This window comes from Rhipicephalus sanguineus, chromosome 5 (assembly GCF_013339695.2).
Source record: "Rhipicephalus sanguineus isolate Rsan-2018 chromosome 5, BIME_Rsan_1.4, whole genome shotgun sequence".
In the NCBI taxonomy this organism is placed as follows: Eukaryota; Metazoa; Arthropoda; class Arachnida; order Ixodida; family Ixodidae; genus Rhipicephalus; species Rhipicephalus sanguineus.
The window spans coordinates 191067581-191092126 of NC_051180.1; positions in this window are offsets into that span (position 1 = coordinate 191067581).

Genomic DNA, 24546 nt, shown 5'->3' on the forward strand with positions numbered 1-24546 from the left:
AGCGCTGAACTCACAACTAAATTTATTTTCGAAAAAGAAAGAACATATAGACAGATCAATGAGTCACCAAGACCAAGCACGGGTGTAACAACACAAACAAATCAATCATGTCTTGTCTAACAGATACTTGTATTCCTCATCTAGAAGAATGATTGATGGATGACTTATGCACTTGTTGTTGCATCTAATAAAAGAAGGCTTCAGCTATTTCACGCGTGCGTTGATCGACATGTCTATATTTAATAGTGGTTTTCTGCATGTGGGGGACACATCTACATGATCGACAATGGGATGCCAAATGCGACATCACAGCGGCACCTGAAAGTGTCAGCTCATGCTCACGTAAGCGTACGTTTAGGCAGCGCCCCGTTTGGCCAACGTATTCACTGCCACAAGAGAGAGGAATGGCGTACACCACGCCAGTAGCACAAGGCACATACTTGCGAACATGATTAGTGACACACTTGTTTCCTTTCACTGGCCTCTGACACAACGCTCTATCTACCCAAACGCACACATTACCTACTTTATTACGCGCTGCAAACAGCACGTTTACGCCATACCGCGCACCAACGTTTTTCAAACCATGCGCGGTTCTGTGTAGGTAAGGGATGACAGCATGCCTCTTTTTCTTGCTAACTTCCGGGGCACTAGGATCACGGTGACCAGGCTTCTTCAACTTACTTATCAGTTTTTCCGAGACGGAACAAATTACGTCACTCGGAAAGCCAGAGTTTTTAAGACGAGCGACCTGGAAATCAAACGCACGCGCCATGAGGTGCTTGCATGACTTCTGAAGAGCGGCACCCAGTACAGATGACGCAATTCCTCTTTTTACAGTTTTTGAGCGGCCTGAATTGAAACTTAAAATTGGCTTAATGGATCTCGGTTGGTATTGCCAACAAACGTGATCCCTGACAAAGGCCAGTCTCAAATCGAGGAACTGTAGCTCATCGTTTTTTGGCAGCTCCAAAGTGAAATGCAGACCCATGCCGTATTCCCTGAAAACCTTCATAATATTAACAACCAGTACAGAGCAAAGGTTAGTGTCAAGTAGAACCAAGAAGTCATCGACGTACCGGAAAACATGGGACGCTAACTCATTCAAATGCTTTTGCAGCTGCCTATCCACAAACCCGAGAAAGATATCGCTAATTATAGGAGCTACACAAGACACTATGCAGATGCCAGATTTCTGAACAAAATTATTTCCCTCCCAAGACACAATGGTTGAATTCAGGTACGCCTGGACGAGCTCTAGAAACGATTCGACGGAAATGCCGCACTGGCTCTGAAACAGCACCTCATCGTTATCCTCTCTTATACACTGTTTTATGCACTTTAACACTTCACTATGGGGCATAGAATAATACAAATCTTCCACATCTATACTTATGGCATAGCGGTACAAAGAAGGCTGTTCTTTTAGTGAGGTGATTAGAGATTCCGAGTTAGAAATTTTTAGCGGATCACAAATCTTCAAACGCTCCAAATTTTTCTGTAGATACCGGGAAACATTTACTTGCCAGGTGTCTTTTTCTGAGACAATCGTTCTTAGTGGCATCCCAATCTTGTGCGTCTTTACAGAAAAGAAAACAGATAGTTCTTGTTTTTTGCCTTCTTCACACTTGCCGCTAGGCGTTCCAGATTGTGCGTTAGTAACATGGATCGAACATGTTCCTTCAGTCGCCCACTTTTTACATCAACGCGCTTAAAGCTTTTCTCTAATGCAGCAGCTACCTTATCCTTATACATAGAACCATCCATAGTTACAAAAAAACCTTCCTTGTCAGCAACCAACACACGCAACTTAGCTTCACAAAGAAAGTCTACTAGCTTTTTCAGCTTGCCTTTGTTATGCGTAGTGCGTTCAGTCCTGACAACGGTGTTCATGCAGTCCGAGACGCACCTGGAGCGGTGATCCTCGTCGACGGCACCCGAAACACAGCTCGCTGTCGCCACCTTCTCAAAGTGGTTTAATGACGGTTCAAAGCAAAACTTGGGCCGGAGGGCCAGCACCCGCTCATGTTCCTGGGGAAGTGGCCTTTGGCTCAGGTTAAGTACCCGCGCATCGGCAGCCTTGGTTTTCTTTTTAACCGGGAGCTTGGAAAGCACACTGCGCCACAAAAACTCAAGAACAGTCCGACGCCTTGCACCACTGACTGTACAGGCGTTGTTGGTGCTGGCTACCACCTAATCGTGCACAAGCGACTCTGAGGCAATCCTTCAATGTCCTTACTTGGAACCACCACTCAGACTTTAGGATTAGAAATTAACATAAATTAAGGTGCGCGGTATGGCGTAAACGTGCTGTTTTCAGCGCGTAAAAGTAGGTAATGTGTGCGCTTGGGTAGATAGAGCGTTGTGTCAGAGGCCAGGGAAAGGAAACAAGTGTGTCATTAATCATGTTCGCAAGTATGTGCCTTGTGCTACTGGGCGTGGTGTACGCCATTCCTCTCTCTTGTGGCAGTGAATACGTTGGCCAAACGGGGCGCTGCCTAAACGTACGCTTACGCATAGGCGTGCGCAGGGGGGGGCAAAGGGGGCGAGAAGGGGGGGCGCAAAGTCAGCCGCATACATTGACATAATAGGGAGGGGGGGCGCTGCGACGAACCTTCGCCCCCCCTGAAGGGCAACCCTGCGCACGCTTATGCGCTTACGTGAGCATGAGTTGACACTCTCAGGTGCCGCTGTGACGTCGCATTTGGCATCCCATTGTAGATCATGTAGATGTGTCCCCCACATGCAGAAAACCACTATTAAATATAGACATGTCGATCAACGCACGCGTGAAATAGCTGAAGCCTTTTTTATTAGATGCAACAACAAGTGCATAAGTCATCCATCAATCATTCTTCTAGATGAGGAATACAAGCATCTGTTAGACAAGACATGATTGATTTGTTTGTGTTGTTACACCCGTGCTTGGTCTTGGTGACTCATTGATCTGTATATATGTTCTTTCTTTTTCGAAAATAAATTTAGTTGTGAGTTCAGCGCTGTGTCCTTCTCTTCTTTCTGTCCGTGTTTAACCCGTTGCGCTGTCGATTATATTACGATGAAGCTTTCAGATGGCAGCAACTGCCAAGCAGATAAGGCTGTTCTTCTAACTGAGCTAAAGAAATTAAGACTCGATCAAGAAAGGCCTACTGTGGCCGACACCTTCAGCTCAAACCTTTCAGACACCGTAGAACCAGCAGATGTACTTGAATCAAACATAGTTTGTTACGTGTCAGGATACCTAGTACAAGCATTTCTGAAAAAAGCACCATGCTTACAGTGCAAGGATCTCTTGAAAGACAAAAGCCAAGATTTGTCTTCACCAAACCAAATCTCCATGATGTTCAAAGCAGTGGAGATGCAGGACAAGACTCTAGGTAATTTAACAGTGCCCACAGAAGCCGCTTTCAATTTTGTCAGAAAATTGGAAGAAGCATTCTCTGTCAAATAGGTGCTGTAGCACACTTGAGAGGGGTGTCAGAGAAACTGCTTCGTATTATGATGGAGGTGACTAATGGCCCATTTTGCAGTGCTCACTATCGCAAATTGTTTCTGCAAATGTTTGTACTAGGTGTGTAGGAATTGTGAAATTTCACCTCAAATCGAATCGAATAGTGGCCAAAAATATCGAATAGTATACTTACACAAAATGTGTACCGCCAGTTACGGCAAGACAAAGGACAAATCAGGGACGCTACGGCGTGCCGACAGTTTCATTACGCACTTGTTTGAGAGTGGCTTTTGTTTCAGTTTCTATGGGCGCGCAAGCATGTTGATAGAAGAGCCGCCATTCCAGTCAGCAGCGCCACTACAAACCTCCTAAAGACTAACAGAGGGGGGTATAGTGGCTAGTTTTTTCCCCATGGTCGCGCAATACGGCTCATCTGACAACAGTAATGTTGTGCTTCATCGCCATGGGTGCTCCGTGCCCAAAAATCTTCGGGCGCCCGTTCACAGTAGCGTTTCAACTGTGTGCCGCAACGATGGAAGTTTCTGAACGAGTGGTTCGGTGTGGCAGTGGCGACTGCCCAGCGTGAACAAACTTTTACAAGCAAAGCCAATGACCGAGGGTTTCGCAGGTCAAAGTCGGGACGTTTTACGGCACTTGCAGCATACGCGACCGAACCGCGCAAGAAGTCCGTGCCTTCGTTTTGGGAACGAAGTTGTGAAGGGCTTGACAGTCATGTGTTTTCCTACGTGCGGAAATGACAATCTCTTTTAAGATGAGCGTGCACTCGCTTTTGAACCAGGATGTCAGTGAAAGTTTTAACGGAAGGCCTAGTGTAACGACGTTAGCGTTAGTTTTTGCCACCCCACCCTAACCAAGTTGCACCATCGGCCTTTGTCGCGCTTTAGATATTTGTCCTGTCGAATTATTCGAAACTTCGAATACTAGCTATTCGAAAGTCGAATCGAATTATTCGATTAGGTACTATTCGATTCGAATTCGACACTCGAATATTCGCACACCCCTAGTTTGTACATATTAGGATTCTCTGGTATTTGGAATTCAAAAACAGAGAATTAAGCCAGGCAAAGACTTGGAAGTCTGCTGCAAAAATTGACTTAGCAGTTCAAGACTATTGTTTTTGTGCTCATACACTGCTGTGTTATCATTGTTCTAAGCAAAAAGGATAAGCAATCCAAGGAGCTCATGACTTGGTTGTACAATTTTACTTGTTGTCCATGTGTTTACAAGCAATGTATTGATATTTCCTACAGTATTGTTGTGACCATAAAGTGTTTGTTATGTATCTGTGTTGTGAATTAAGCTGGTTACTTACAATGTGGGAACGCACAGAATGATTAAACCATACCTATTAATTTCTGGACACTTGCCGTGCTGTCAAGTGGGCTCTTTACCAAGAAAGGTTGGAATTTCCCCAGCCCACTTGTCTGCGGTCAGCTGCAAGCTGAAACAAATTTTGTGCTACTCCGAGCCATTACTTGCCTCTTTGGACACAACTTAGCCGATTGCCTCTGCAGAGAGAAACTAGACGTTAGGATAATTTTTCATCCAGGGCGAATTTATTATAGGTTCGCTCCACCAGTTAAAATAGTTTTGAATCCATAGAAATTTAATATATGAATTGTTTTTGGAGAATTACGTGCTGAAACCACGATGCGATTATGACGCGCATCATAGTGGGCACTCCGCATCAGTTTTCACCACCTGGGGCTCTTTAATGTGCACCTTAATCTAAGTACACGTGTTTTCGGTTTTCGCACCCCACCGAAATGCCCGTCACGGCGGCCGCATCCATTTTGTCGCCTAGTTTGCCGCCTGCTATGCTAAACTTGTCAAGAAACAAGCCAGTAGTAAGGAAAATACGGATTCGGGTGGTTTCACAATGTGAAGTCAAAAGGTCGAGAGAAGTGAGTTTTGCCAGCCACTGAGTTTTGCGCTGCAAGCTATCGAATTCTCTCCGCAAGGCTACCGGCCAGGTGATGTCCCAAAGAGGCTGCATAAAATTGGCACGAGGAAATAGGGAAATAATTATAGTGTACGTACACGAGCCTATACATACGTTTCGTAGCTCTTCTTGCTCGTGCGTTCGCGCTTTATGAGCCACTACTTCACGATGTAACCGCGTTGTTTGCTTGTGTGAACGCTCAGTGGTGTACTTTGTCTTGTAATGATTTATGTATATGTAATAAAACATTATCAGGCTTAGACATCGCCGGTGTTGTGTGCGTTAATGCCAGTTGAGGCATTGGCGTCTCCTGGCACCTTCGTAGCATTTCACACAGTTGGGGCACGGAATACACACGAAAGACAGTTCAGAAGATTCATTACGACACTCGCAGGGCTCGGTAAGTGAACAAAGCGTGGCATATACATTTATTTCTTTTGTACGAGCACGGGCGACCGGAGCGCACTGCACAGCAACCGAAAACGAGCGATGGCAGCCATATTGCATAAAGCTCATTTCCGTTTCCTGTTGTACAACGGCATCTCTTGGTCGGCTAGTTTAGTTCACAACGCCACCGCTACCCTTATTTCCGTTGCACTGTCAAAGGTACAGTTTCCCTTCTCTAAGTGTATGGGTGTTCTCTGCCGATACAGGCAATGCAAGCGCAGCAAGTGCGCGGGTGCAGAGTCAGTCAGTGAGGAGTTAGTCGGCGAAGAAGTTATGTCGTTCTAGTGATAGCATCGTTCGCTCGACCGCAGAAGACGTGTTGTTTGATGATCTAGTGCTGTGAGTTAAGTATCAAGAGATGACAGCGACAAGTTTTGAAGAGGGTCACCGAGAAGACATGTGATGGCCGAATGCGGAGGAGAACGAACGTCCGCGTGGAGTGAATCGTCATGGCGGTGAATATTAAAGGTGCGTCGCGCAGACCAGCGTAACAAGATCCAGCTATGAGGTGCAGCTCGTGGTGAACATCCGCTTTGTTTTGTTTACAAAGGTGACGTCTCAGTCACTTCTTGTTCTTTCTGAAGTCAACCAGTGCTGCATTTCTGTTTCTGTAAATAATAAATATAGAACTTAGCTTGTAATAGCGTGGTATATGTGCCGCGCTAGTACAAGCTAAGTTCATGAATGACCAACCCGCCCGAACTACAACACTTGAAATATAGAACGTTTGAGCGAAGTGCCCTTGGGGGCACGGCGGTCGAACCGAACCAACACATGCTCAGGCCCATAACTTTGGTCGTCTACCAGTGTCAACATGATCGAGTGCATCCAGCGAGCACCGATATGGCAGAACGAAAGCATTAGAACAAGAAGCGACGTTTAACTCGCACAATGACGAAGCGGCTCGCCTTGGCCAACGAACAGCGGCGATTCATTGCTTCCGTCGTTCTTGCTCAAGAGGCCTTGCGGTAAGTAAAACCGTGTTCCGGGCGCGTTTTTTTAGGTCTTTGAGCACTCCACTTCACGTCAATTGTTATTCGACATCCCTTGAAGTTTCGGCCACCACACATACGACGAACGTTGCTTATTTCACTACGCAAACGTGAACAACGCGGAAACACACGTACAACGACGTAGGAAACCACGGCGGCCGTCTGCTTGCTTTCCCGAGAGCAATGATTGAGTTCGCCGCCTATGGCGCTTCCGTCAGCGCGCACTAGGCGTATATTGCTGTAGTTTGAGTTTTCATTTCGCGGGCACAAGGTCGCCCAAATTAAGGAGTTTCATCTTGACCACGTCGACTGCTGCCTTCATCAACGTCACGACCCCGTGACAATATCAAGAGCGAGGAGGAGCGATGTGAGGGTAAGGACGCGGTAGAGAAGGAGGGGAAGGCAAATCACAGCATAACCATGCGTAGTGCAGTACGGAAAGGAGGGAAAGGAAGTGAGGGCGAGGTGGAGTGATGGGAGGGTGAGGAGGAAACAGAGGAGGAAGGGGAGGGCAGAGGAAGGGCTATGCGTACAATATAAAAAGGAACTTCAAAAAATTCGGCAGATCCCACGCACCCTGGGAATCGACGTAATGCGAAGCATGCGCATGATGGTGACTGTGGCGTAATTTTTCACATTGAGCGAAACGTTACGGAATGACGCTAGAGAAATATGGAATTGGTATACCCACACTCCTCTGTTGAAGAGCATATGTATTCTATAACCAGTTGTTTACAGTTGCGTAACGATGCTAACATGGGTGTTACCAACACCAGACGCGGTAAGCTGGTATATAGTGCTTATGCTTCAATACTGGATAGCGCGAATCCGAACAGGCCAAAAAAGGAACGCGTAACAAAGCGTATTGCATAGGTAATAACAGATTTCTAACGAAGATGCGCGCGCATGAATTCATATTCAGAGGGGTACATTGATATAGGGTGCAAAGGTCTTTGTACCCCTTGAATATGACATCATGCGTGCGCATCTTCGTTAGAAATCTGTTAAAATATTTGGGGAGGCGAGAAGCAAGTAGGAAAGAGTGTTTAAGCTCCACTAACGTGAACTCTGTGGAGGGGCGAAGCATGCAATGTGCGCCGGTGTTCCCCACAGCAAAATCACTGCCAATGGGCAATGAGAGACAGAAGAAAGATTAGACACAGATACCCGCAGTCCGCTTTAGTTAACGTGCACGCTGCGAATCTTTATTGTTCAACTACGCAGAAGAGAAATCTGCCACCGGCCCTACAATGTAGGTCAAGATCCACTGTCTATATATACGGGGTGGCCGGTGAACGGTTGTGCCGCGCGAGCAGCCGGTTTTTTCAATCAAGAAAACCCAATCGCCTATAATCATTGTTACTCGGACCTCTACTCAGACAGATGTAAACACTGCAATCAGCGGGCGGACCTCAAACACATTATCTGGGCTTGCCCCAACATCGTGAAGGGGCCAAATAACACATATATGAATACGGAGCAGTGGGAGACCGCGCTGCTAAGCTCAAGCATCGAGGACCAACTACAGGTCATCAGGCAAGCCGAAGATGCCGCTAGGGCCCAAGGACTCTTAGCTGCCATCTAAGGGAGGGGAGATGAACTCGTCTGACACCTGCCGTTTCAATAAAAGTTGCTTCTCTCTCTCTCTCGCTACAGACGCTGCCTGCGTCGGCGTTGTCTCTCGCGGGCGAGGACGCGTTCTCGTTCCTTACGAGCTGGTAGTTCAGCGTTCATCGCAGAAAGAGCGTTTCCATAGTCAATGCACGCCGTTCGCTCTCTCTCTCGCCACACGGCGAGCGCTGAGGCGGTGGCGCCCTCTCTTTCGCTCAAGCAAATGGACAAGACACGACGATGCACGCCGCGACAGCAGACGACGATACCCGCCGACACGCCGAGACCCTAAGGTGTTTCGCCCCTATTATCTTTGTGCCCCTCTGAATATGAATTCATGCGTGCGCATCTTCGTTAGAAATCTGTTGTTACGTATGCAGTTGTTGCGTATGCAAAGCAAGCTCTCCATACAGGGCTTTGCTACTCAACAAGTTGAAGCGAGGTTCTAGAAGGAAATAAGAAAAGAAACGTGAAATTCCTAGAAAGTTCTCTTCTTTTTTTTTGTTGTGGACAAAAAGATGTTACCTTCCTTCTTTTCTAGATATGCACGGGTGAGGATTCTACACCTGACCCGAGTCAAGCTGTTGCTGGTGGTGTTGATGTATGTAAAGCTTTTCCTTTCATTGAAAGATGCAAAAGTTATTATTCCACACCAAACGCACATCACATTGCTCTCTATGTTCAATTGTAATGTGTGTGGTAGCGCATTGATTATGACGACAAGGCACCTCAAATCCTTCAAATACTGGAGTTGGCTTCTTCGTGCAGTCTCTGCTTGTTCATGTCAGCACTGTATTGTCTACGTCTGTCGAGACAGGTGTCATCTGTATCGATTTAAATTTCAAGAAAGCAAGCTCTCCATCCAGGGCTTTGCTACTCAATAAGTTGAAGCGAGGTTCTAGAAGGGAATAAGAAAAGTGAAATTCCTGGAAAGTTCTCTTCTTTTTTTTTTTTGTTATGGACAAAAAGATGTTACCTTCCTTCTTTGCAAGATATGCACGGGTGAGGATTCTACACCTAACCCGAGTCAAGCTGTTGCTGGTGGTGTTGATGTATGTAAAGCTTCTCCTTCCATTGAAAGATGCAAAAGTTATTATTACACACCAAATGCATATCACATTGCTCTCTATGTTCGATTATAATGTGTGTAATAGCGCATTGATTATGACGACAAGGCACCTCAAATCATTCAAATAATGCAACATCCGCTTGTTTATTTTATGCAAGTGAATACTTTGGCATCCAACGCAGTAAACTGAGTAGGAATTAGCTGCAAAGAGTTTGTTCGCATAGGATGCTGACAGTCTAGCTGTTTTGCTGCTAGAGTTTGCCCAGGAAGCATTTTGCATGTAACCAGCAGTTCTTCCTGTATTTATTTTGCTTGATGTTGGCCTTCACAAGCTGGATGCAGCCAAGTGGCTTGTTCCAGCATTACTTTTCACTGAGGTGCTTTGCTGGTATTCTTCTCTTCTTTTCACTTTGCTGGCTAAAAACACTAACCCATAGTCTTCAAGAGCTAGTACGGCCAATCTGGGATTTGCACACCACAACCATTCAGTTTATCATCATGAATTGCGAATTAAGAAGTACCTTTCGTGTTATGCGTCACCGTGCAAAATGTGGATGCGAGGAATTTACAGCTCTGCAAACATTGTCAACCATAGAACAGGCTGATTTGAAAAAAAAAAAAACATCAGAATGTTTTGTAATTGTAGTAATAAATTACTGATTTGATGAACCTGTTCAATGTTACACTTTCACCTAGATGTAAGTTTGTTTTCCTATGTGAAGCGCTGTCCTCATGAAAACACACTGTTGCACATGCACTGTAAATATTGGCTGTTGAAGAGGCCAGTGCCGATCATTTCATAAATGTCGCAGTGTGGCCACGGTTGCAAGCATCATTTAGCAGATAACTTGCATGCCTAAGTTGCCTCCCTCATAACATCAGTTGCTACTAGGAGGTGACCTGCAAAAAATTCATTGTGGTGCAGAGCCACAACTCCAAAATTGCGATGTTGTTACCTTTGCATGCATGCAGCACTCTGCTTCTTGTCATGGCACCTATGTAATTGTGCACCTTGTAAGCTGTTGGAGCAGAATACTGACACTTTCGAAAGGCTGTCTGCCATGCACATGGAAGAATAACGAGAATGACCAGTGTGTAAGTAGTGATGAATCGACATGAAACATATTGCATTTGTAATTGGTCAAAAATGAGGTACCTCATAAATCTTGAAAAACTATCTCCTGATTGTTTGACTGCAAGTCATGCCACCACCATGCGTGGGCATATCACATTGCATATGGTGCATACTTTAGCGTTGTTTTCACACTTTAAATGCGTTTCTTCAGAAAAGCTTAGTTGCTATTACTGTAAATGAAAAATCCTTAATCTACAAGCGTACAGCATGTTGCTCAATGTGCACTGTTTCCTTCGCTCCTTTCATTTAGGCAGTCATGCTTGATTTGTTGAGGTACATAAAATGAAAACAAATTGGGGTACAAATGCAGTGATGTGAGATACGGGGAAAACAGGCTATTTGATTTTTTTTTGCTTGCCTGTTCATATTGTTATGGGTGCTTCCTGTAGTAAAGTGTTTATTCTGTGCTCTTCTCACTATACCTTATTTAACTATTTCCTTAGCATTTTTGTATGGTCTTAAGACCATGGCATAAATAAGGAACATGTAAGTGCTCATTTGAGATGCCTGTGATTCTGACGTATGGCGTCACCATTGCATTGGTTTTCAGGCCTCTCAGTGCATTGCAGAATCCTTGCTTTCAACTCATGCTGCTGGATCACTACCAGACTATTTTCACTATGCGAGGAAATTGTTTTGCTTTGCTGTTCTGCCCTAGTCTAATGCAGAGCAGTGTTGCACTTCTGAATTATAGCACTTCTTGCAGGTTGCCCCAAATTCAGCAGCAGCGGCAGCCACTGTTGCTGGGACGCAGACTGAGACTGTAAGTCTGAACGATGCATTAGCTTGATTCCATTCAGGTGCATCATGTCGATTAGAAGACATTATAGATTTGTGTTGTTCTAATGTATGTTTTATTTTCATATCTAACAGAATAAATCCTCCCCGTAACACCTTGTTGGTGGAGGTGATGCGGGGTGGATTTTGTTACGGGGTAATTTATTGTTAGTGCTGATTGAGCTAACGCTGCACAGAGCGCACAGGATTGCAGGCCAACAGGACAACGCTAGACTCCAACCCACAACAATAACGTTGTCGTCTTCCTCCATTGCCTGTCATTTCAGTGCCTGTGCCGCCGTGACATTTCCATACGTGTGACAATACATTTCAACATTAAGGCTCACTGCTTGCATGAATGCATGTCGCCACTTGTTTCTGGCAGCGACATGCATTCAATCACTGACTGATCAATTATTTCTCTTTGCTGGTAGAGTTCCATGAACTTAATTTACGAAATCACCTGCCACAAATGTACAGTATCGCAGTAGTCACGATAACATGTCCAGAGGTGACATAATTGTGTTCAGCCGGCGCAGTGTGGTGCGATGTCTGTTCCTGTTAGTGCCCGCCGCTAATCCGAACACTTGTATATCCCCTTCGAGTTCTAATTAACGAGCTTTTACAGCACAACCAACTAACCCAAGTTCAGTCTTGTTACTGCAGCAGTGTGCTGTAATTTAGCTCCTACAGTTTTGTTGACACGAGTATGCAAACCTGCAGTATATATTGTGGTTTTGAGGTTGCTCTTTACTATTTCTTGTATGTATGGTAGAACCACTATTAGAATTCTCTTTTCAGAAGGTAAATACCTGCACATTACAGCCAGGGATCCCTCATACTCATGCAAATGCGCTAACACCGTTGCTCTTACCTGAGGCATGTGATGACCCTAAAAGCTCAATTGTGACAGCTTTTGAAGTGCCTTGTGGCTTGGTTTTTCCTTTCTGCCTTGAAAAACTTATAGACAGTGGTACCTCAAAATCATATGCATTCTCCAACAGTTTTTTTTGTTTTATTTATATAGAAATGTATATTTTCAGGTCCGCAAGATCGCTGGCTGCACCCAGTGGGAAGTCATAGAACTGACTGACCACAGCTACACAATGCCAGTGCAAATTAAGCCACATGTGACATCGAGAATGTCAGCAGATGACATAGAGTTTTACACTGGTGTATCTAAGGAAGTTTTCCACGCCCTTTTAAAAATTATCAGTGGGATGTCAGTGCCAACGTCAAACCTCCCATTAGACGATCAGCTGCTTCTGACACTTATGCGCCTGAGACTCGGCCTTTTGTATAAGGACCTAGCTTGGAGATTTAATATCTCTCCCTCTTCTGCTTGCAGGTGTTTTAACAACATCCTCAAATGTCTCCACGAAATAATGAAAGTTGTGTGGTATGGTTACCAAAGTCAAGAATTCAAAGGAGCATGCCACAATCATTCAATGACAGTGGACACGGAGACACAACCTATATATTTGACTGTACAGAAGTAGCACTGCAGCGACCATCAAAGCAGAAAGCCAGGGCGCAGACCTACAGCTCGTATAAAGCCCATAACACAGTTAAATTTTTAACTGTTATTGCTCCGAATGGGCTCATAATGTTTGTTTCACGGACATTCGGTGGCCGTGCCTCAGATAAGTATATTGTCAAAAACTGTGAGGTGCAAGAGTTCTTCGTCAAAGGAGATGTCATAATGGCTGACCGAGGCTTTTCCCTGGATCCATATTTGGAGGCTCAAGGAGTAAAGATGAATGTGCCAGCATTCACGAAAGGTATGTCAAGTTTGAAATGCATAACTAAGATAGACATCAATTTTGATCTTTTTATCCCTAGGCAAAAGCCAGCTCTCCGAAAAAGAAGTGACAGCTACACGACGCATTGCTTCAGTGCGAATCCACGTAGAAAGAGCCATCAACAGGCTGAAGACTTACAGGATATTTCAGGGAGTTCTTCCAATCAAATGCAGGAAGACAATCGACTCCATGATTTTTGTATGTGCTGGGCTTTGCAACCTGAAAAGGTTGTAAGAAATCGCAAAGTAAGAAATGCAAGGAAGTTGCAGCAAATTGATTGTTTGTTGCACAACGGTTTCTCCTAAATGTTCAATAAAAAGTTTCACAAAATAAATGCCTTTAGCACACAATTGTCTGCTACAACACATAAAAAACAATAAAAAAATGGCGAAGCTTGCACTAAGACACACAAGCCTTGAAACAGCGAAACTGGACGATTCTGAAGACAACGTTGCTTCTAGGTTGTTTCTACGCCTTAGCTGGGTGACGCAGGTTATATCTATGTTCCTTTTAGGCCATTGCTAGGCTTTAGTTAAGTGATTCTAGGTTGTCTTTGTGTCGATTCTCAGCACAGAGGCTGGAGTCAAATCACAGACAGTCGCAGACAAGACACAGGCACGTGTCGTTGGCGTAGGCTTTCCATAGCTTCGGGGTCTTCTTGCAACTGCCGTTGCCTTTCCCATTTCCTAGTATTCTCTCGTTTGTGCTCGAGGTCGAACAACGCGGCTTGCCACCGTCTCTTCGTAGCCATTTGCTGGGCTAGCTGTAGCCTTCTTCCTTTTTAGTGGACCAGTGGCGAGTAGTGGGATCGACCCAATTTCTGTTGCGCCTACCCATTTAAGATGAAAGTTTTTTTGTACAGGATGAACAACAAACGAGTTGCTGAACAGCTTCGCTGTTAAGAATGCTTACTGCACAACACCAGTAAGGAAATGAATCGGTGATCGCTTGCTCGGAAATCTGATCTAATGGAGTGTTACGAACAGGCTGGAGGTGCGTTACTTTTCGCATACTTGCTTATATTCTGTCAAGTCAAGTTTGCCTTCCACTTCCATTTTCTCGAGGCAAGGTAGCATGTTGCAAAAATAAAATTTCTGAAGCCTTGGCATTGTGTATTCAACATATTTTGCATTGAAAGGTACACGAACAAGTACAGCTGACTTCAGCGACCACACGTAGAAAAAGCATAAATTCTTTTGCACACACAGCATAGCAAATTGAACTTGTGAGTAATAACTGTTTGGACCATTTTCCAAGAGCACATACGACCCACTGCGTTTCACAACATCGTACTTTCCATTGGCTATAAGAACACTGCAGTCTTCAACGAAAGGGCACTTGATTTCTAAAACTGCATTGTGGGAATCTATGACTCCATCTGGAGTCTCAGAAAGCCATGGGTAATTCTTGCAGACATGAGTGCCATGGAGCTCAACTTTCATTCCGAAGTGTTCTTCAAATTTCTGTCGAGCCACTTTCTCGCTTTGCAGACCGTGCCATGTCGCAGCATTTCCATGAAATGTCGGAGTGGTAAGCGACAGCAATGCTTTTTGTGTTGATGTGGTCGCACGTTTCGGAATCCTTTTGATATTTGAGGCGGTAATCCGGAGCCTTCGTGATGTGTGCCACAAAGAAGAATTTTGTGTTCTTGTCGCTGCTTCTAGTGCTGACATGCTTGCTGATGAGAGGCTTACGTATTTTGTGTAAAACTTCAGGCAAGGTGGGCAGTCATCTGGCAAGGTCATCTGGCTATTTTCATGCAAGACATGCGTGGCAGTTGCAGGCTCGTCTGATGGTACTGGAAGTTCCCGCTCTGGAGCAGTCAGTGTTTCATGCATGAGAGTTCCTGAAATTCAATGCGCTGAGATTATTCACCATGTATTGCACATCAGTCATCATGTGGGCACTAGCACAATTCTAATTGTGCACCCACCAGAACAACACGTTCGACTAAGTATTTCGGTTTATTTTTACTATTGCTATTTGCACAATTCGTTACTGACATATCAATGAAGGCCATTAGATATAAGTTGTCTTCTGTGTTTGCAAATGACACACTGACACTTTCCACGTTAACGTTTGCTTATTTATGTACACATCATCCTGAAGGCATCACATAACTATCTCACTTGTGCTCGTTGATTTTTACATTGAACCCCTTCCCAAATGAAAACGCTTGGAGTGCACAGCATTACATTAATTATTTCAAACATACACAGGCTCTCCTGGTCGTATTTTTTACCAACTATGACTGTTGTCCTGGAAAACTCCCTCCATATTACTACATGGTCAACTTGTCCAAAATTAGTTGAAAATATGCTTTAGTGATGTTTGTTTCCTTCATCAAGATAAGCCCTGTGCTTGAAATTTTGCATGCAGGCTTGTTCAAGAACTGCTATATGATTGAAATGTGTCTTACCGGAAATGTTTACAAGTTCTTGAAAAGGGCTGTCCTTGTAGAACTGTATGAATCACTGCGTCACTGCGAAGCCAAGGAATAGAGGGCAATGTCCTTGTGGCGCTCTCCGTGTCCACTGTCCTCTTTTTCATTTTAAAGTTAATGTCGACAAGGGCTGCTGGTTCTAGGTTTCTTTTGGTTCCACGGTTCCAGGCAGCTGTATTGTCCGTGCAAGTTTCCCCGGTGAGGCCAGATGATACTGCCAAGTCAATCTTCCAAAGGCACCAACGTGGCTGCACACTTTGCCTCTCCCTGCCATGCAAGAGCAGCCACTGGTCCTAATCCCACCGTCGCTCTCGCAGCAAACCCACGCATTATGCATCGTCTTGAGTGACTGGGACGCTTGCACCTCGCACTTGAGTAGCAAAAGATTTTCGTCTATTTTATGCAAAAGAACTGTGCCAACCCAACCACTCTGTAAATATGTATACGACTGCATGCTTCGAAATGCTTTGACTTCTCTTAAGTCACATGCCTTCTTTTCCAATAAATAGTATATAATGTGTGGTGTCTGTAGTTGTGGCCATTTCTTGAGGTCATCACACCAGCTTGTTACTGTGTTTGGGTGCTGGTACACTCTGTCATCTGCACCAAAGAGAAGCAACGTCAAAGCTTACGATTAATAAACAAAACGCTTGGCCACGAGTTGGTCTCTCATAACATCAACATCCCTCATTTTTATGACACAGCACATGACTTGCAATGAAATAAGTGCAATAGTGCCCGCAGCTGGCGAAATGTTCCATCTAAGCTGGCGCAATTTCGATATTATCAAATTAGCAATTTCCAAACTGCATGACTGAAAGGCCCGAATGACATACGTATTCCTTGGCGCAGGAATGCGCCTCCGGCGCTTTGTCAAGGGCACGTTCTTTATCGAATTGTCAATTTTGGGACGATAACGGGGGTAGCGTTACGACAACCACACTTTTTTTTTTTCACGCGGCAAACGGGTGTCATGAATAATCGACTCACGTTCGTCAAAGCCACGTCGCTAGCTGAACACGTACGCTCTTCATAATGATTTTCAAACTAATACTGGTCAAAAAAAATTCGGCAGATCCCACGTACCGTGGGAGTCGATGTTATGCGAAGCATGCGGCGGGTAGGTGACTGGCGTAACTTTTTTTTACTTAGCGACACGTTACAAAATGACGCTGAAGATTTGTATAAATTTTCTACGAACATATATATATATATATATATATATATATATATATATATATATATATATATATGTTGAAGAGCCGCATATGTGTTGTTATACCACAGGGGCGTAGCCAGAAATTTTTTGCGGGGGGGGGTTCGACCATACTTTATGTATGTTCGTGCGTGTGTTTGTATGTGTGCGCGCCTATATACGCAAGCAAAACTGAAAAATTTCGGGGGGAGGTTTGAACCCCACCAACCCCCCCCCCCCCTTGGCTACGCCCCTGTTATACCAGTTGTTTACGGTTGGGTAACGCTGCCAATGGCAACGTGGGTATTCTGACATCAGAAGCGGTAAGCTCATATGTAGTGCTTATACGTGTTCCGAGATCGCATGCACGTTTCACTAGCCCGTGTGCATGTGTGAAAGAAGTTCTTGACAGTTCTTGAACAACAGCGTCATCACCGTGATCAGTGAGCACCAGCAGCTGGTCATGACTTGTTATACGATCCGGTCGCGATCGTGGTGACGAGGGATCCATGTGTAGTGAAGTATGTGGTATAGTAGAACTGTTGGAATTTGTGGATGCCTCGGTCATTTCGTCGACAAATTGTCTGTCGACAGAGCCGGCGACATGTCAGAACCTGAAGCTACCCTTCGCGTTGGTGAGGTATAGGCCGTCGAGGCTGGTAGGCCTGGATAGTGCTACGTAGACCAACATCAGTGGATGGTGTTTGTCGTATTCGTAGACTACCTGGGTGTGTGCGGCCTACGTAGCCTAATCTACAAAGCGGCTGTGAATCAATCTGGCATTATCCTCGGTCAGCATGAGGCCATCGCCCAGCCTCGTAAGAAATGAAGAGGACACTGCGCCGTTCTGGTGGACGAAGTGCAGTTTACGGTGCTGTGATGTGGATATCATATGCAACTTTCGTTAATGTATTCCTCCGGGGTCGAGCAATGCTTAAATATAGCTTGCTGAATCATAGGAATGCGAACGTAATGTTTATTAGACGGCTATAAAAGCGGAGCCAATACTGGAACTACAGACGTTAATCTGATATCACGCCTGTATCGCAGGAGTACACATTGTAGGAGTATCATGTAGTGTTTATTGCTTTCTTGTAAAATAGAAAGCCAGCACCACAACCACAATTGACGTTGCACCGTTATTACGCCTGCGTAGGCTGTTTATCGAAACCAGTTTACAGACCTGGCGTGGCTCAGTGGTAGAATACCTGATTGCCACGCAGAATGCTTGGGTTCGATTCCCGCTGGGATCCTAATTTTCATTATTTTCATTCGTGTAGTCAACGCTGCCGATGTTAGTTTTCCTTAACGCTCTAGCATTTAAGTTATCAATGTCTGTTCTCGCCGTTCCTGCGTAGATATAAACTGTTAATCACCTGTGGCGCATACCCGTACACCGCGGCCCGGGTAAACGGGTATGTGCCACACTTGTCTAGTGGAAGGGGTTTGACGACGTACACGACAGGATTTTAACGTTATTCATGTCATGACCCGGCAGTCATATTCGTCAAATCCTCTTACCCTCCCATGCAAATTTTGGTCTACACCAAGTTAAGGAGGCCATGATGAGAGCACCCAGACGTAGGCGGCTAGATAGATAGATAGATACGTAGATAGAAACGCTCAAAGTGCCAGAGGTTCGCTAAGAAATGCTTCGCATTTAAAACAAACTGACCACAATGTTACCAAAAATGGGCGTGCTTTCGGCGTATCGCCAGTGGCGGCTGCTCGCGCCGAAGCGAATTTTCAGCATGCCGTGCTTCCAGGTGTAAAAGAGGCTTATTTTCATTTTCTCATCGTGTTGTTTCTACGCCGAAGTTTGAGCTCACCCGTCGTACGTCTGTTTCTTATTATGCACAACGATCACAGGCCACAAGCTTTTAACGACGACGGCACGTACGAATCAACACAGGCATCGCTGTTTGTGCACTCTTCGTTCCATGAACTTTGTATTGCAACGTGCCAAGCGGAACCAGGTTATCTGGTAAAGATTAGAGTTAAAGATTATAGTTACGTTGAACTTGAATAATCGCGGCAAACAAACCCAAGAGTCACTTTAAACACTAATGCGCGCACGTAACGTGCAGCTGGACAACGCCGTACGTATTCGCTCGTCTACATTTCACCTATTACTTCGAGAGTTGTACTAAATTTTACCGCTAGTGCATCTTCCCAGAACACCGCAAGGCCAGCTGTTACAAAACAAACCTATCACCAATTTACACGTGCTCCTTAAAAACTGAATTGGAATTCTACTCGCTTCCTATGTCGATCGTCGGCGCCGCTGCGGGAGCGTCTCGTGGGCCTCCGCTGCTTGTAGGTTCAGCCATTTTGTAGCTGACAGCTTGCTCTAGCGCCTTTACAATCGCCAAACGTTGTTGTGTCGTGCCCGTGTGCCGGGGAGAACACCACACCGTGTACTGAGCGTATGCGCTCATGCACCACCGCAGAAACCCACACACCGACATGGCGGCGAAACATCGCAGACGCTAGACGGCGCTGCGGCGGTGAATTGCTTTAAAAATGGCAGCCCCCTTGTGAAATTGGTGTATAGGGATGGGGCCAGATATCGCTATCGCGTTCAACTCTTAAAGGCGAAGCTTAAGCATCCCCCAATTTTGTTTACTTCCAAGCGCTTACTTCCAACTAACAATTATTTATGAAAATGCATATTATGAACTCTTTTTTTTCATGACGTCACAAAATCGTACTGCTGATATTACGTGAACGTGCTGAGAAACTCTGTTTCTTTCGACGACAAGATAATGGAAGGTGCGCTTACGCATGACTGACTTGCCTTTGCAATCAAATCTGCCTCTATTATCTCCCTCACATCTTGGCTTTTATTTCCAGCTGCCACCCTACACATATCATACAATGGTTTACAAGGCCTACCAGGCGCTTGTGTTGTCGTCACCTCCCTTTGTCCTTGTTTGCGCGCGCTAAAGTGATCGGTGATGGAAAAGCAACTAGCCCAAAAGTCAGTGTTAGATGGTGTCAGAACGGAAGCTAGCGCCTAAACGCGTACAACATGGATTTTCGGAAGCCACCGCCCCCGCTAGTTACTAATGGGGATATCAGCAAGAACTGGCAGGGCTTCAAGCAGCGCTTCGAGTTGTTCGTGGCAGCGTCGGAGACCAGTAGCAAGCCTCGAACGGAAGCGATAAAGTATCGCAGTATCGCTCCTCTTAAGTATCGCAGGTGAGGAAGCCATTGACAACACGTTCGTGTACCAGCAAGATGAGGATAGCAGCGACTATAAAACTGTCGTGCAGAAGTTCGATGCATATTTTGCCGGACAGACTAACGAAGTGCACGAACATTATGTATTTCGCTCGAGGATCCAGACGCCGGGAGAGCCCTTCGAGAATTTTGTAAGGGACCTGAAGACTCAGGCAGCGGCGTGTAACTTCGGCAGCCTTAAGGAGTCGATGATCAGAGACGAAATCGTATACGGCACCACAGACAACAACCTTCGAGAAAAGCTGTTAAGAGTTAATAATTTGACTCCGCAAAAAGCAGAGCTGGCATGTAAAGCCGCGGAAGCAGCAGCAGCACACGAAGAAATCTGGAGGCGCGAACAGAAGCAAGTAGATCCGGTGGGCTTGGATCCCAATAGCAAACATTTCCCAGCAGAACTTGCCTTTTCGAAGTGTCTGAGATGTGGGCGCAAGCATGCACCGCGAAGATGTCCAGCCTTCGGCATGAAGTGCAGGAAGTGCCACAGGCACAAACATTTCGCCATATGCTGCAAGGCATCCACGGAAGTTCATGAGCTCCTAGACTTCGAAGACAACGTTGACATTCTGGACGTTTCAAATCTAGGCAAAAGTCAGCGCGACTGGACGGTGGAAGCTCAAGTTGAGAACGTGCCAGTGGACCTAAATGTCGACACTGGAGCACAAGCAAATCTGCTGCCTTGGGGGTGCTACCTCAAGATGCGCCCTAAACCATCGCTGAATCCAAGTAGCGCCGTGTTACGCTCCTATGGAGGAAGTGTAATTCAGCACGTCGGCGTCATACGTACCGAGGTTACGCTGGATGACACAACCTAAGTGCTGGATTTTTTTGTCGTCCGGAAGGGGTGCCAAACGATTCTCGGACTTCAAGCATGCCAACTCATGGGACTTGTGCCGCGTGTTTACAGCGTATCCAAGAGCAGCCAAGAAGGCATCGTTGACGAATTTCGCCACTTGTTCATAGGAACCGGGTGCGTGCAACGAGTATACAAGATGGTGTTACGTGACGGCGCCGTACCCGTTGTCCTGGCCGCACGGCGTGTTCTAGTGGCCTTACCAGAACCCCTCAAGATAGAAGTGGACTGCGTGCAGCGCGAAGGAATTACCACGAAAGTGACCGAGGCAACGGACTGGGTGAGTCCTGTCGTTATTGTTCGAAAGGACGGAAAAGTCCGAGTGCATTGATCCACGAAACATAAATGAGCGCATAAAACAAGACCATTATATAATGCCTTGCAGGGAAGACATTGAAGCAGATCTCGCCGGGGCTACAGTTTTATCGCAGCTCAATGCAAACTCGGGATTTTACCAGATCTCTCTAGATGACGAAACCTCCCGAATTTGTACCTGCAGAACACCATTCGGCCGCTGCCGGTTTATGCGCTTGCTCTTTGGTATAGCATCTGCGTCAGAAGTCTTCCAGAGGACCCTGAATGAAATTTCTGAAGGACTTCCTGAAGTAATAGTGTACGTGGATGACGTCCTTATCTGGGGTGCGTCTATAGAAGAACATAATGAGCGCCTTAGGTCACTGCTACGAGCAGCCGAACGTGCCGGTCTAACATTCAACCCAGAAACGTGCACAATCGCGGTCGAAAAGATTGAATTTCTGGGGGACGTGATTGACAAAAATGGCATCAGCCCAAGCCCATCCTTGATAAATTGCATGCTACAAATGCCAATACTGCTGGACAAGCTTGCGGTGCAAAGAATGCTTGGCGTCACCAACTCCTTTGGCAAGTTCTTGCCGTCACTCGCTCAAAGAACAACGCTACTGAGGGGCCTGATCAAAAAGGACCGCGTTTTCGAATGGATAGATAACCACGATCAAGAATGGAAGCAGTTACGCGACAGTTCGACCAAAGAACGTTTGCTATCTATCTTTGATCCTCAGCTAAGAACTAAAGTGTCGTGCGACGCGTCGCGAAATGGGGTTGGATCAGCCTTGTTGCAATACCACAATTATACGTGGAAGCCGGTCGCATACGCGTCACGAGCGCTCAGCGAAACAGAGCAACGTTATTCACAAATTGAAAAGGAAACGTTAGCTCTGCTGTACGGCTGCGAAAGATTTCATCACTTCACCTACGGCCGCGAAGTCATAGCAGAGACCAATCATCAGCCCTTGATTACCATTGCTCGAAAACCAATAGGCGATATGCCGCCAAGGCTTCAGCGTTTTTTCCTGCGTCTGCTCCGTTATGACCTTGACTTGCAATTCATTCCAGGGAAGCAGCTCGTCCTTGTCGACATGCTCTCGAGAGCCACAAGCAGACAAGCGGACGGCACCGAAAGCGATGACGTAGAAGTCCACGCGGTAAGTGTGATGTCTTGTGAGGTAAGTGTGTGTAAGTGTGAGCGACCGAACATGGAAGCGGTTGGCAGCAGAAACAGAGAAGGATGAAGAGCTTAAGGACGTTCTGAAGAACCTAGAGTCTGCGGAGCAGATCAAAGGCGAATGGAAGCCATTTCAAGCAGAGCTATCTCAAGTTAAAGACGTACTTTGAAAGGCTGTAAGATGGTAAAACCCGCCACTATGAGGCGTGAAATGCTAGATCGCATTCAGGAAGGCCACTTAGGCGTGAACAAATGCAAAGCGAGGGCAAGAGAGCTTGTTTTTTGGCCTGGATTGAACCATTATATCGAAGCGGTGTGCCATAAATGCGCCATAAATGCGCATCGTGCAGAAAATACGCATATAAACAGCCGACAAAGCCCCTGAAGATCAGGGGCGTAGCCAGAAATTTTTTTTCGGGGGGGGGGGGGGGTTCAACCATACTTTATGTATGTTCGTGCGTGCGTTTGTATGTGTGCGTGCCTATATACGCAAGCAAAACTGAAAAATTTCGGGGGGGGTTTGAACCCCCCCAACCCCCCCCCCCTTGGCTACGCCCCTGCTGAAGATGCGCCCAGAGCCACCCCAGCTTTGGTACCGATTAGGGGCTGACCTTTTCGAATATGGTGGTAGAACATACTTTTGCGTTTATGACGCGCTCTCCAACTTTCCCGAGGTGGAGTTGCTCAAAGACACATCTTCGAGAACCGTCTAGAAGCAGCGAGTGCAATCTTCGCCAGGTACGACATACCAGTTGAACTTTGTACCGATAATGGGCCCCAGTTTACAAGTAATGACTTCGCGGCATTCTCTCAGCGGTACGAGGTTAGACACGTCACTTCAAGCCCGCGATACCCACAGTCAAATGGACTCGCGGAAGAGGGGGTTCAGGTTGATAAGGGGATTCTAAAAAAAACAACTGACTCGAAAGAAGACTTTTGCTTTGGATTACTCGCTTACAGGACGACACCGATGGAGGGCGCCCCGTCAGCTGCCGAGGTGTTACAAGGAAGACGACTTCGAACGACGCTGCCGGATGCCCGTGTCGTTCTAGTACTTATGGTCCGAAAGCATCGCCAGAGCAACGCCCGAGGGAGAACACTAGCGCCGCTCCATGGGCACAGGCGACACCGTTGGAGTTAAGACAGGGTCATGGGCTACCAAAGCACAAGTTCTCGACCCCTGCAACCGACTGCAACACTGTACACTCTTAATCATGTCCTGCTTAAAGTTGCAGTCTATAGCCCGGAAACGAGACGAAAAATCTAACGCCTATAGACTGTTTGTTTAGCCGGCACAACCTGTAGGCGGCGCCGCCCGTAGCCGTCCCGCGGCGCAGTAGTTTTCTAAGCGGCTCATCTCATAGGCGGGACCCAAATAGGCCGGAGATTTTTCCTCTCGAATCCCGGCTAGTTACGAGGCCGGCTATGGAGATCTCCTCGTTCCGCGTGAGCCTAGCTACGGTGTGTCCCAACTACGGCAAGTCCTAGCTATAGGCGGTGTATGAAGCGGCGAAACAAAAAATTGATTTTAAGCCACCTTTTAAGCCCTAATCGGGGATTTGGAGGCTTAGACACATATTTCATGATATACATAATCCTTATACACATATTACACTCAGAAGTAAACCACAGAAAAATTCACAACAAACACTCGCGGATTCGAACTCGCGAACACTCGATCAGCAAGCGCGTACGCTAACCACTACACCACAGCACGTCGCGGCGGCAGCATTGTAAACGAACGGGGGTTTATATGTACCAATGGGTCGCTACACACTGGCGTATTAGTGCAGTGGATATCGTTATTATACATGCAGCGTTCACTGATACGTAAGGAGACATTTTTTAAATGACATTCGTGAAAATATATACGGGGTCACTCAAGTTATTGCTCGGAGCATGCTTGAAGCGAATTTGCGTGTTTGGTATAAAAAATAACTGTTCCGCATATATTTGGCACTGGCACCTCAGTGACATTTAAGGAATCTTAGCGTGCATAATACCCCAGTTCTATTCACGTAAGCCGCCAGCCTGTTGCCTTTCGTGGATTGAACGAGTTTTCATTGTCAAGATTCGCTTGCCGTG